We start from the raw sequence: 12,188 nt of genomic DNA on the forward strand, positions 1-12,188 counted from the left end.
CGTTTATGTTGATTCCACCCTTCAAATTCATCTGCCTCATTACCATTTTGAGGCAGGCTTTCAAGAGTTTTGATGAAACCATGTCACCTTGTTTTACACTTTTAAGTGGGATGTGAAAGGGGATATCAAAGTTATATTTGTAGTGCAGTCAGAATTTGCTTCCTTTAATAGTTTTGATATAGTTTGTGTCGATGCCCTGCTCTGCAAGATCACTGCATTTATTTCTACACTGTTGAATGCTTTTTCATAGTTGACAAAGGCAATACATAAAGGGAATTTGTATTCCCTTGAGCATTCTAATAGCTGGTTTATAGTGAAAATATGGTCCATTATACTGAAATTCCTTCAAAAGCCTGCCTGCTCTCTCTGCTGCTGCTCATCCAGACTCCAAGAGTTGGTTTGTTACTATTTTGGTAAACAGCTTGTAGACATGTGAGAGCAGGCAAATTGGATAGTTCTTTAGATCAGGTTTGCTGTTCTTGTACAGAAGAATGGTGCTAGACTCCTTCCAGCTAGATGGTATTTTCTGCATTTCCAAGTAATGGTTTAACCTCTGAGCAAGGGTTTCTCAGAGGTCTTGGCCTCCAGCTCTTATCTTCCAATGGTCAGTCCATGTGTACCTGGGGCTTTTCCTTCCTTCATTTGGTGAACTGCATGTTGAACTTCGCTGACAAGAACCGGGAGTACATGCTCATTGGTCTGAAGTGTTGGTACTGGGACATTTATCTGAGACGCAAACAGTTTGGTGTAGAAATCTTTGACAGAACGGGGATGGAAGTGTTCTACAATTACTGATTTTTTTTCATCCCTATTCTTCAGAGCTACTATTGTTGACCTGTACAGTGTCAATTCCCTTTTTGCATTTTTTGAGGCTTCTGAGATCTTCAGCCGTCTTTAAGAGCTTTTCATTTTGGTACTTCTCAAAGTCATCGTCTTATCAACTTGCAGAGGAGAGAGTACTCAAGTTTGTCCCATCATTTCACTTCATATTCCTCCACCTCTCTAGCAAGTTCTGTGTTTCCTCCGAGATTCTTCCCTTCATTCTTTTCAGTCTGTCTTGGTTAATTTCTTTCATTGTCTCAATTTATCAGTGAAGTTTTTATAATCCTCATCAGTTATCTGTAAAACTCCAGTATTCCTTGGAAGTGTTCACTTTCAAGATTGCCTCAAATATTTTTGACCACTGTCTTTGATTTATCATCTGTAGTGCTTTCTCTCCACCGTTTGGTTGAAGTTGAGCCATGCTCTAAGCAAGCAATGGTCACTACCGGTGTTAAATGATGGTACTATTGAGATGTCTTTTACAAAGTGCTGCTTATTGATCAAAATATAGTCAATCTCATTCTTGTTCTTTGCAAGAGGGGTCCACCTCTTCTTGGCTATCTTCTTAAACCAGGTGTTACCAATGAATATTTCTTTAATCTCCGCCAGAGTTGCCAGTCATTATCCTTGTGGATTCATTTCACTGATGCCATACCTTCCAATAAACTTTTTTCACCTTCTTTCCTTTTTCCAACTTTGGTGTTAAAATCTCCCATAGCGTTCATATATGTGGATTTTTGAGCTAGGGTTTCCTCGAGCTCCTGATAGAATTCTTCCACATCGTCATTTTTGCTTATGCGTGTGGGAGCATAGATCTGAATAATCTTGAAGGTGCTGTTCAGTTGGAGGGGTAGCACTCTGATGTGCGATGGCTTGAATTTGCAGGATGATTTTTGAAGACCATTCCTTGTTGATTAAGCCAATTCCTCCAATGGTTCTCACACCTTCTTTTCCCAACGTGATGGTACTTTCATCTCTCCATTTCACTTCCATCTCCTTTCTTCGAGATGAAGGCTGTCCTTGCCTTCTCCTCCATTATATGGTTGGTTGAATAGTCTCTCGTAATTTCCTGCAGTTATTGGTGCACACTGAGAGGGCAGTCCTTTTTTTGACCTCTGAGATTCTTAACAGCCTTTTTTCAACTGAACTTACCACCACCATCATAGGATGGATCAAGGAGCACACAAGGAGTTGGGGCCCGTTTATTCCTGTTTTAGCCTCTGACTAAAAGTATTTTACTTGAGAAATAACCACTTTTTCATCAAACAAGGAATAGAGGTGCATTATTTTCACTACATCTGAGCATATCCAGATATGCTTAACAAAGGTTCTGACTCTTGGCTAGAATAATATAAAGACTTGTGTGACTATTTGCAGCAGAAGCAGATGTCCCTCTGACTAAGATGGCCCCAAATTTAGCAACGTCTAAACCAGCATTTTTTTATGTGTGATTTATTCCAAGACATGATAGTATTACATCTGATTAGATAGCACAGACTGTAAATGTAACGGATTCTGGTATTTGTTCGCTCACGTACTGGAAGAAGCTCTGAAAGACAATTTGTCCTTCCTCTTGCTAGGTTCCTGAAGTGACTTCTGACATAGTTAATCTTTCATCACCTAATGGTGTGTGTTCCCATGGTGACAATTGTTAGTGGGGATTTCCATCATTCTTAGACCTTCTTATTGTGATGCACACAAGGCTGCATACTGTTTTCTTCTCACTATTGAGCCAGAGAGGATGATGTCGGAATTCCTATCTGTGGAGTAATCAGTCAAGATTGTTGCTGCCTCTTTCATTAATGTAACTCCTTTTTATTACTTGGCTCACGACTTATAGTTGAGCTTCTGAGTTCCCTTGTGCTCTTATTAATCTTATCTCTCTGTCTTGGATATGTTAGGGTATCTGTACCTTGTTTCCATCTTTTATGTCTTTATTCTTGCATGCCACACTCCTCCACTTGCCTTCATTTTACATCTCTGTTCATCTTGCTATGTCTCTTGTAGGCCTTTCTGATCTAAAGTTAATAGACGACAGGATGTTCCAAATTAGCCATTTGTTTTCAAATGACAATAACATTTTCCAAACCAGTGAAACTAGAAAGAAAATTTAACACACTAACCATTTCCGGTTTGTAACTGTCAAATATTTCTTGAGTTCTTTTTTTACTCAGGATTTATTATCACTAAATTAGTTTTACAAGGCAATTTTTGTTAGAAACCTAAGATCCATTAAAATGAAAATAAGAACAATATTTAAGTACTTGTGAAATTCTCACATTCAGCTAATAATCTGAATGTACGGGTATTGTTTGTGGGTGGACAACTCATTTCTCCTCAGGTGCAGCAAAATTGTGAATGTTTATTAAATTAACAGCCTGAAAATTACCAGAGAGAGATTAAGAACCTGATTTGGCTGACCAATGTTTCATTCATGCTAAAAGAAATTGCGAGGGTGAGGTAGTATCTTTTAATGGACCAACTTCTGTTGGTGAAAGAGAAAAGCTTTTAAGCTTCACAGAACTCTTCTGCAGCTGTACAAGAGTTCTGTACATCTCAAATCTTGTCTCTCTTGCCAACGGAAGTTGGTCCAATAAAACAGTGGCTCTCAACTTTTCAGGACTACTGTGCCCCTTTCAAGAATCTGTTTTGTCTTGTGTACCCTAAGTTTCACCTCAGTTAAACTACTTGCTTACAAAATCAGACATACAAATACAGATGTCACAGCACACTATTACTGAAACATTGCTTACTTTCTCATTTTTACCATATAATTATAAAATCAATTGGAATATAAATATTGTGTTTGTTTCAGTGTATAGTATATAGAATGGGATAAAGAAGTCATTGTCTGTCTGAAATTTAGTTTGTGCTGACTTCGTTAGTGCTTTTTATGTAGCTTGTAAAATTAGGCAAATATCTAGATGAATTGATGTACCCCCCTAGAAGATGTCTGCATATCCCTAGGGGTACATGTACCCCTGGTTCAGAACCACTGCAATAAAAGATACTATCTCACCCACTCTCTTTTTCCTTAAGATATTCAATTTCAAATACTTTTTTTGATACTTATTTTGGTCAGTGGCGTCTCAGACAGACCAGGTATAGATAGATGCATTTTTATTTAAAAACATCCACATGTACAGCCTCATGGGTTTTCTGCAGCAGAACCTGACATGACATATGATCTTGGTTTAGGTATTTGTTGCCTATCTGGTCATTTTTGGAAACTAAGTCTTATTTAATGAGACAAAACATACGTGTGTGTGTAAGAGATATATGTGGTTATCCTCCACTTCACAACCTAGTCCCATGAGCTGTCAGTGATGTATCAAGCATTGTCAGGGGACTGAGTGTCAGGAAGGAGTGGAAAAGGAGTCTATTTTGTAGGGAGGTAGCAGGATCAGATCTGTGTGTATCTAAGGGTATGGCTACACTTACAAATCTGCAGCGCTGGTAGTTGCAGCGCTGGTCGTCCAGCTGTGCAGGGCCAGCACTGGTGTGTGGCCACACTCACAGCTACCAGCGCTGCAGTGTGGCCACATTTGCAGCGCTGTTGGGAGTGATGAATTATGGGCAGCTATCCCAGCATTCAAGTGGCAGCAACGTACTTTTCAAAAGAGGGGGGTGTGGGGCAGTGTGACAGGGACCGGGGGGGGGGGGGGAGAGAGAGTGGATTTTTGGAACTGACACTGTGCAAAATCAGAAAATTTTCCCACCCCCTTACTGTTAACTGCAAACAGCCTGCATCCAACATACTCTCTTTCCCCCCTCTGCCTGCTCCCCCCGTTTCTCTCAAGCAAAGCAAACACTCAACCCCTGTGAATCACGCAGGGAGGAGGATCTCATTTGATTGTTCACAGATTGATCACAGCAAACAGGAGCTGATAAGCAGCTCCGGTAGGTAGCAACGGAGTCCGGAGGTTCACAACAAAACAAAGAGAGGCTGCATAACAAAACAAAGGGAGTAATTTAGTTAAAAGCATTCTGGGATACACCCTTATACCCTGGAGGCCAATAACAGCGCTGGTGTGTGGCCACACTTGATGACCAGCGCTGCAATCCTTATTCCCCATGCTGAGTGAGCTGTACGGCCAGCGCTGCAGCCAGGGAGTTGCAGCGTTGGAAGTGCCCTGCAGGTGTGGACACTTACTAATTGCAGCGCTGGAAAGCCTCCACCAGCGCTGCAACTCGCAAGTGTAGCCATACCCTAAGTATGGATGGCTGCAGTGGTTGTAGGAGAAGGGAGATATCAGGAATCTGCCCTGGAGAGGATCCTGCTCAGCTCTGAGTCTGTTAGGCATTGATTATGGAAGCCAGACAGTGATTTAGTCTGGAGCCTAAGGGTATGGCTACACTTGCGAGTTGCAGCGCTGGTGGAGGCTTTCCAGCGCTGCAATTAGTAAGTGGCCACACCTGCAGGGCACTTCCAGCGCTGCAACTCCCTGGCTGCAGCGCTGGCCGTACACCTCACTCAGCATGGGGAATAAGGGTTGCAGCGCTGGTGCTGCAGCACTGGTCATCAAGTGTGGCCACACACCAGCGCTGTTATTGGCCTCCAGGGTATAAGGGTGTATCCCAGAATGCTTTTAACTAAATTACTCCCTTTGTTTTGTTATGCAGCCTCTCTTTGTTTTGTTGTGAACCTCCGGAGCTCCGTTGCTACCAGAGCTGCTCTACCGGAGCTGCTTATCAGCTCCTGTTTGCTGTGATCAATCTGTAAACAATCAAATGAGATCCTCCTCCCTGCGTGATTCACAGGGGTTGAGTGTTTGCATTTTGCTTGACCAGCAGGGAGAAAAGGAGTCATTCACAGGGGTTGAGTGTTTGCTTTGCTTGAAAGAAACAGGGGGAGGGGGCAGAGGGGGGAAAGAGAGTATGTTGGATGCAGGCTGTTTGCAGTTAACAGTAAGGGGGTGGGAAAATTTTCTGATTTTGCACAGTGTCAGTTCCAAAAATCCACTCTCTTTCCCCACCCCGGTCCCTGTCACACTGCCCCAGACCCCCCTCTTTTGAAAAGCACGTTGCTGCCACTTGAATGCTGGGATAGCTGCCCATAATTCATCACTCCCAACAGCTCTGCAAATGCTGCAAATGTGGCCACACACCAGCGCTGGCCCTGCACAGCTGGATGACCAGCGCTGCAACTACCAGCGCTGCAGATTTGTAAGTGTAGCCATACCCTAAGAGCAACAAAATCTGGTAGCATAAGTTATAGCTTATTTATATTAGATTCCTTGCTACCATATTGCATTATGATACACCAACAGAAACATATCCACACACATATATAATTTGCACTGCTATCTCCCGTAACAAATTACTGGATTCTTTGCACATGATGATAGGTTTTAATATTTTGTCTAAACATTACAATGCCGGTTCCATGTAGATTTCTAGAACTTTGTTTCTGAAGCTTTGCCAAAACTCATTTTGAACTAAAAAATATGCATCCCTCTGGAATTTTCACTTGTATTTGCTCCATGTAAGATATTAATGAATGGAAGTTCTCTTTCAGGTAATGTGTAATTGTAGTTCTGTCTTGTTACTAGACTCCCGTCTTTGAGTTGAGTGGAGGCTGGCAGGAGAAGGGGAGAGGACTTTAAATATAGACCAAATCCTTTTACTCACTCAACAATCCAGTGGGAGTTTTGCTTCCTTAAAGCCTGAACAAGGACTGTAAGATTTGACCCTAAAGCTTTGCTATAGTTCTAGATTTGCTGTTTTTCAGTAATTCTGCTCTTTCAGTTTTGAAGACTATATACATTTTGTTGCAATTCTTTTCTAGTACTGAAGCATTAATCCCAAATTAAATAATCATAGTGATACAAAATGCAGGAAAATAATGAATGCCTTAGAGACAACTAATGCTGTTTGTGTTAGGCAGATCTCTAAGGCCACCTCAACAGTATTGCAGCCAAAGAAAGATGTATCCTTTCAGTGACATTGTCTCTAACTTCCTCTTCATACCCTGAATGTCTGATAATCCATCTCTCTTGTGGCACCTGACATGATTAATTGAAAGTTGTGCACTTAAAACCCAACAAAGAACTTGATAGCTTACATAGGTGAAAAGCATTTTCAATTAGTGTCATCTGCTGTGCCTCAGCAACAGCTCATTGGAAAATGTAATGCCATTCAGCTAATGAATACATGCTTCATATCTGAAGATGATTTATCTTTCGTTGCAGTGGTTGTCACCTTCCATCCCCCAGCTTCATGCATGGCATGGGGATTCTATCTAATATTTTAAAATAGGAGAATGGGATTCAGGAGTCATGGGGTGAAATCTTGTCCCAGGGACTTCAGTGTAGCCAGGAATTGGCCCATGGGGTTTATTCTTTATTGGCTCACTGTGTGAGGGTGGACAAGTTAATTACAGCGGGTCTTTGCAAGAGCTCCAAGGCTCACTGAAATCAATGAAAATAGTATTTGCTCTGAACATCTGAAAATTAAGACATTTTATTTTTCTGTGCCTCAGTTTAGCCATCAGTAAAATGGTTACAGTAATATTTGCCTGCCAGATTGAGGTTTAAACATTGAGAGCCTCAGCTGAAATGTGCTCTATAAGTGAAAAATGTCACAAACAGCAAGTGGTTAAATGACAGCTGCATGATTAAAAATATTAATGCCCTTAAAGTCACAACTCACTGTTTGACAACCCTTAATTGATGTGATGGTATACAAGAGAGCCTCATCAGTAGAGATGAATGTATTTTTTATTTTTTTTTGGATGAACCTTTTTATGCAGATCTGGGTTGACTATTTCATGAGTTCACATCGGATTTCCCAAATCGTTTTGGTTGAAACAAAATTCTGAAAAATTGAAACATTTTTTGTTTTGACATTTTTTAAATGAAATGTTTCAAATTTATTTTTTGTCTAGAATTTAACTTCAGTTTTTTTTTTAAACCCTCTGAAATTAAACACTTCACCTCAAGCAGAACAAAACCAAAATATTTCCCTTGACCTGAAACTTTTAATTATTTGGAATTGGCACTGAACTGAAAAAAATCAGTTATTTGTGGGGAGAATTATGTGCTTACTGCACATTTAGATTGGAGGATTTATTTTCAAATGTACACATTGCTATGTGTTTTTATACAAGGAGTTTACACTTAACAAGTAAAGGATATGTTTGGTATAAATTTTACTCAGAACTAAACTCTCACTATTCACATACAGAAAATAAAAAATTGAGATTGCCTTACAACTTGAACATGCTCAGAATAGCTCTCAAACCCCATGAGATAAGGCTTAAAAGAATAGTGCTGCTTTTATGAAACCACATCTTCTTTCCATGTGAGAATTATAAATGGCAGGTGATATTTTAGAAATAGACTGCTTTGAAAGGGCATGCTTCCAATGCCATTAAAGGAGAACAGTGTCTGGAAACATATGAAATTCACCCCTGGAAATGTTTACTATTAGAATGGTAGATTTAATATGCTTTTGAGGTTTTAAACCTTCATTTTAATAAGGAAATAGAAACTGTAATTTTTAGCATACAACACACACACTGTATGCTTAAATATTTCAAGTGCTGTTATGATTTTTATAGATTAGGGACAATTTTTGTCATGACATTTGATAATTTATGGGCTCTTTGACAAATCAAGATTTTGTCATTCTCCCTATGCATTAAACTCGGAACTCTTCCTGAAATGTCTTGATGATCTGTTGATGAAATCTGTCAAGCATTCATAAATTATATGTGAATATTAATCAAAATTCATCAGGCTATAAATTCCAATGCCATTGGATTACTCTCTCTATTCTATTAAATCAAACTAAGCAATATTTTTATTTTGCTTAAATTTAAAATACTTACTTTCCACTGGCAACTTTAATTTAATTATTCCTTAATTTTTCGGCCAGAACTGAAGAGGGGGTAGGTTATATTTTTGTACGTGTGTCTGTATCAAATACTATGTTAAACTCAAGGACCAGTGTATCTCTGACTTCAGTGTAGTTCCTTCTTTTCATACCAATGTAACTAAGAGGAGATTCAGGTCAATAGTCTCTGTATGCTTTGGGAATTTTATTAATATAGTAGAGATGAAATTAGTGAATTACTGACCACTAAGGCATTCTTCTCCACGGGGCAGTGCTTTCTACCATATTTTAAAATGTACTTCTGTGGCAACTTGACAGCAGCAAATGACTCAAACTCTCCAACTCCACTTGATAGACTACATTCTCTCATCATATTAGTGTTCCCCTGCCCCCTCAAAGGCAATTTCAGGCCTAAATCAAAGCCCTGGACAGAGATTTTGTTCATTCCTGATTGTAATGGAAGTATAGTTAAAAGGGAAATAATCACCCTCAGAAGAGTTAATTACTTTCAGGAGCAAATTGCCCCCCCTGGTTAGGAACATGACAGGACACCTATTGTAATAATCAGGAAGCAGAACATCAGGTCTTCAGAGCAATAGCACTCATAAACATAAGCAAGGATGTGGATGTTTAATTTGAATACAGGTTTTGCAATCTGCTTTAAAAGTCCATTTTCTGTTTATGATCTCTAGCTACTCTTAACTGAATCCGACTTTCAGGATGTTGAACGTATGGAAAGCTATACTGTGGGCATAGAGTGTCAGATTTAGAGTTGCTAAAAACATGAGATTAAATTTCATGTACAGAAGAATCCTTGGTTCCTGTTCAATTCCATGACAGCTAAGCCTTGGAAGTCCTGCTCAGGCTTTTAGGACAAAATGACATAAAATGGATATAATGTTGTTGTGAATAAAACATTAAGCACTTTCTCAGCTCCCTCTTACAGGTTTATTTTATTGGCAACGAGATGTACAGCAATATGATTCTATGATTTTTATTGAGAGTCCTGCAACTTTTGGTTTTCTCCTTAAAGTACTAACTGCTGGAATTAATCTCTTGCATAAGAATCTGATTTCATTTTTTTAAAGTTTCTAACATTTGTAGTTGCAGAGAAAACTTGAAATGTGAATCAAGTGCACAATAAAGTCTGAAAACTCAAAAGGCAAATAAAAATAACCCAACATTTATTTATTTATTTTATTTAATATCAGAATTGGCTTAAAAATCTCAGTGCTTTTTCTGGAGGGTAGGGAGGATGGGGAAGAGAAGGAGACACATGATTTTTTTGATCACTTAAGGTAGGCATGTTTTGGGAATTGGCTGCCTTAGTTTTTAATAAAGATACTGTTCTGCATCAAGTCTACATATATAATTATGCTGGAACTTTTATTTATATAATGTATATTCTTGGCTTGGGGAAGAAGATGGGATTGGGGTCTCGGGGACCAATGAATGCCAGTTTTTAAGATTAACCAAACATCTCTTTCAAATCATAGTACATTTATTTAAAGACACAAGCATACAGAGAAAACATGAAAGAAAAAAATGATCTCAATGCATACTTAAATTTTACCAGTAGCCTGCATCACTCCTGTGGAGACACTGGCAGGTTCTAGTTCATCCAATCCTTCCATAGGGGGTGGCTTTCCCTTGGACAAAAGTCATGTTGGTTTGTTGAAACAAAAAGGCCCCTGTGTCAGTTCAAACAGACTTTTTATACCCAAACTGCTGCTTTGTCTACCAGCATCCTGAAAAGTAAAACCAGTCACTGTCCCTTTACCCATCCCTTTGAGGCTTGGCCACTGAGGATATGCATAACTAGATTTAGGATTTTTGCATTAATGACCCCTTATTGACTCCAGATTTTGCAGGGAACATGATGATCTCCCTACCCTCTCCCCACAAGTGAGGAACACACACACATATATACAACACTTAATAATACAAAGGGCTGTGAATGTATGAATCTATCATCTGGTCCATCTCAATATCATGTCTGAAGTTTTTATGCATTCAAGCCCTGGCTCAGACATATAAAATAACATTTATAATGTTAAATACAATAGGTTTCCTGTATGCCTGTGTTCATCATATCTGTCACAAATAATATTTAAAAAACATAAACATAACGTAAAATGTCAATTGCTAACAGTTAGTATAAGGTATCCTGCATTGTCACCTGGACCTCTGGGGCTCCCCTGATACTTCAACACTACTGCTGTCAGAAATTGGCTAGTTCAGTTTTTCTGATTTTAAAAGTCATATGCAACATTAAAGATGAGGACAGAACTGGAAGCTTAAAGTAACTTAGTTCAAGCAAGTATCGCTATGGAAGCAATATAAAAAGAACAAAATCATTAATGTCTTAGCAAGAAACTTCTGAAACTGAATACATTTCAGTAATTTGTTCCTATATTTTTCCTCTCTAGATATTTAATTTTCTTGGCTGAGTCTCATTTTTTTAATACAAACTTGAAGTGGAGGACTAGGTTAGAGATGAAAGCAGGTATTTAATGTAGTCTATTTTTATACTGCTTTTCTATCTGGTAACCTGGTGCAACATTTTAAATTACAAATGGGTGTCCTGGGGAAGCCCATCAGTATTATATTTTAATAGCTGATTTTAGAGCACAACTGAGTGGATCATAGATCATAACTGCACTTTAAATAGGGGTCTACACTCCAATGAATTCTCAGAAAGATAAATTGTGAAGTAACTGATTTGTTATAATGATAAAATGATGGAACTCATGCATGAGACTATTAGAATTGTACAATAAATCCTAAGAACTACATATGTATCACAAGGTTCTAGGTGAGCGGTCCATGTAGTTAATGATGGTGTCCACCATCAAATTAGTACAGTTTGTATTCAGAATACAAAGAGATCATGTTAAGTGAATAGTTCAGTCACATCTTAAAACTGGTTACTACTTTAGTTTTAAGTACCTAAAAACAAAAGGTCTAACAATTATATATTAAAAGGGCTGATAATGGATATGCTTTGGTAATGTCTCTTCAAGATGACTAATGCTTACAGGAGTTTAGTAGAATTATCTGGTGTTGCTCAGAAGAGCTTTGGATAAAATAGAGAACTTGCCCCAAATACTCCAACAAAATTTGAATCCATCCCAACTGGAACATTTATGGAGCTTGGTTACGATCTTTCTTCACTTGAAAACCTCGGCTCATACACTGGTTTTCATCTGAAATAGTAATCTAATGAGGGAGGCTATTCTTGATGTATTTCTAACCCAGTTAAAAGCAAGGATGTACTGGTAATCTCACATGAAGGTCTATTCTTCAGAGATTCCCAGACCAAAGTTTCTGAAAAGGTCAATTGAGTCTCAGATGAGGATCTGAACTTTTGGACACTTATCCCAAGTGAACCAGCAAGCCTTTAAGGCTTGCCTATTAGTAATTTCTGGCAGTTCCCATATATCAGATAAGGGGGAAGTAAAATACTGTGGAACAGCAGTTGCAAGCCTTTCTAGCAATAATATGGGGGGAGGAATCATTTCTGTAAGTGT

General features: G+C 38.8%; 1 protein-coding gene and 1 long non-coding RNA gene across 16 annotated transcripts in view; one reads left to right on the forward strand and one right to left on the reverse strand.

Moving 5' to 3' along the window:
- The window catches only part of SGCZ (sarcoglycan zeta), a 491,213-nt gene that overhangs the window by 172,968 nt on the left and 306,057 nt on the right, over positions 1-12,188 (forward strand). The window lies entirely within an intron of this gene.
- The window catches only part of LOC120407018, a 90,523-nt gene that overhangs the window by 65,192 nt on the left and 13,143 nt on the right, over positions 1-12,188 (reverse strand). For 3 of the 11 annotated variants that reach the window (XR_005599741.1, XR_005599743.1, XR_005599742.1), the window contains exons 3-4: positions 10,221-10,349; positions 2,361-2,840 (exon numbers count right to left, since the gene is read on the reverse strand). This is a non-coding gene — a long non-coding RNA (uncharacterized LOC120407018). Of the gene's footprint in view, positions 1-2,263; positions 2,841-7,473; positions 7,639-10,220; positions 10,350-12,188 lie in introns of those variants that run through there. The other 8 variants (XR_005599746.1, XR_005599738.1, XR_005599745.1 and 5 more) reach the window with 5 other exon arrangements.

Source organism: Mauremys reevesii, linkage group 5 (genome assembly GCF_016161935.1).
Source record: "Mauremys reevesii isolate NIE-2019 linkage group 5, ASM1616193v1, whole genome shotgun sequence".
In the NCBI taxonomy this organism is placed as follows: Eukaryota; Metazoa; Chordata; order Testudines; family Geoemydidae; genus Mauremys; species Mauremys reevesii.